Source organism: Austrofundulus limnaeus, unplaced genomic scaffold (genome assembly GCF_001266775.1).
Source record: "Austrofundulus limnaeus strain Quisiro unplaced genomic scaffold, Austrofundulus_limnaeus-1.0 Scaffold82, whole genome shotgun sequence".
Taxonomy (NCBI): domain Eukaryota; kingdom Metazoa; phylum Chordata; class Actinopteri; order Cyprinodontiformes; family Rivulidae; genus Austrofundulus; species Austrofundulus limnaeus.
This window is the reverse complement of record NW_013952484.1, coordinates 353,741-355,685: the sequence shown is the minus strand read 5'-3', so window position 1 is coordinate 355,685 and position 1,945 is coordinate 353,741. Positions and strand designations below refer to the sequence as shown.

General features: G+C 32.4%; 1 protein-coding gene across 1 annotated transcript in view; it reads right to left on the bottom strand.

Annotated features, from left to right (window-relative positions):
* The window catches only part of fig4a (FIG4 phosphoinositide 5-phosphatase a), a 67,960-nt gene that overhangs the window by 32,170 nt on the left and 33,845 nt on the right, over positions 1-1,945 (bottom strand). The gene's annotated exons all lie outside the window — the stretch shown is intronic.

The window sequence follows — 1,945 nt, the reverse complement described above, 5'->3', positions numbered from 1 at the left end:
TATCTGCACAGCCAGAGAACACAAACACAGATGGCAATCAAGAAATTGTAATTATTTTTTAACCTATTTTTATTTTTATTATTTATTTTTGTCCGCCTGGATAATCCATCCTGAACATGCTTTTTTAAAACACTTTGTTCCCTTTTGAGTTTCTACAATGCAGTTATTCATAAACTGACCAGAAGTAACCTTTTTTATTTTTATTTAATTTTTATTTATTTATTTGGTAGAACAGTCCTTCAGGTGCAAAAAACTCAATTTCTTTGACAGTAAAATAAGTTTATTCATAAGAAAATGAAGGTAAATTACATGTTTAAAAAAAAAGAGGAGAGGCCTTTGAAGCATGATAATTATTTTTAGAAATAAAAAGCAGCATCAAGACATAATCGGAGCCAATTCAGAAACATGACTGTAATAACAAAAGGCTAAAAGACACGTAATTAGTAAAAAAAAGTCGTAAAATATTAGTCACTCGTAGAAATTTTTTTTTGTTTTTTAAATATGAAGCTTCGGTTCCATTAGAATCCAGTTAAAACTTAAAGAAGAACGTACGTGTTTGTTTCTCTTAGTCTCCTCACAAACACACAGAACAACAGTAATCTCGRTCAGCCACTTTAAATCAATGAACTCAATGTAGGTCATAGAAATTTAGGCCTAAAAATGTTGAGTCTTTGTGTGCTCTAATGTCTGTGTTTTTGTTACATTATGCAAATCCCTGCTACTTGTCATGCTAAAACCCACCCGTCCATTAGAAACCAGTCAACGATTCTTTTTTTAAATATAGCGTAGACGGTGTAAAAAGCAAAGACAGTTGATTTAAGTAGGTCAAGCATTGCAGATTTGTTTTTGCAGCTAGATTTTATAATGATAATCAATTTCTGACACAGTCACTAATGTGTTATAAACTCACGCATGCTTTTCTTCTAGGCACACGGTCCTTTAACAACGAACTAGGGTGTTGTTTGTATTACATGTCTGATTTACACACCATGTCATTTGTGTCAGTTATTCAATAGCAATTACATCCTGGTACCCTGGTTTACAAATTGGTTGTAATTTCTCCAAACAGCATAAAAAAACAAGCTTTTCTAGCCATCAACAATACAGTTCAGGTTTTTTTTTAACCAACATTAAATGTTAGCATGACCTATTTTGATGGTTTTATTACAAAAATGTGTTTTAATGAAGATTTCGTTTTTCTGTACAACTTAAATGTGTGTGTATATATAAATATATATCAGTATTATTAAAATAAAAGAACTTCCCTGGCTCACTTCTTACCGTCTTATTGTTGCTAAAAAAAGTTTTTAAGGCTTGCTGTTTCTCTATGAACTTGTATTTTCGTGCCCAGTTACTGCAGTGAGATTAACTATTGATTTTAAACTGACCTCAGGAGCGAAGGTGTGCATGCATGACTCTTTTCAGTTTATGGCAGGCTTGAGCCTTTGCGGTTCCTGGATTGTTTCTGAACATCCTAACCAATTTCCTTTCTTCCGTGGGTGACAGATGAGTATCGATCAACACAACGAGTGCTGCCAAACAAACCCATTTTATGTTAGCGAAGAGGAACCAACCTGTGGTCAGTCATGATCACTGACCAGAATCTTGTCAAGTTAAAAGACATTCTGAAAACTTCAGCAACACTTATTAAAAAAAACTTGTATAATACATTTGACTATGTAAATGAGTGAAAATACACAAACTCCAACTTGTGCACCTCATTTAAAAAATCATTACTTTTATGTTGTATTATTTTCTATATTAAAAGGGCCAATATTATTTGTTTCTCAGGCATATATTTAAATACTATACCATAATAAAGTATCTATGTCACCTTTAGCTAATATTAAAATGCTGTTTTTATGTTTAAATAGAAAATAAACTTATCTTCTCATCCCTTCCCCTTCTAAACGCCTTGAAATTGGCCTCTGTCTCTTTAAGAACC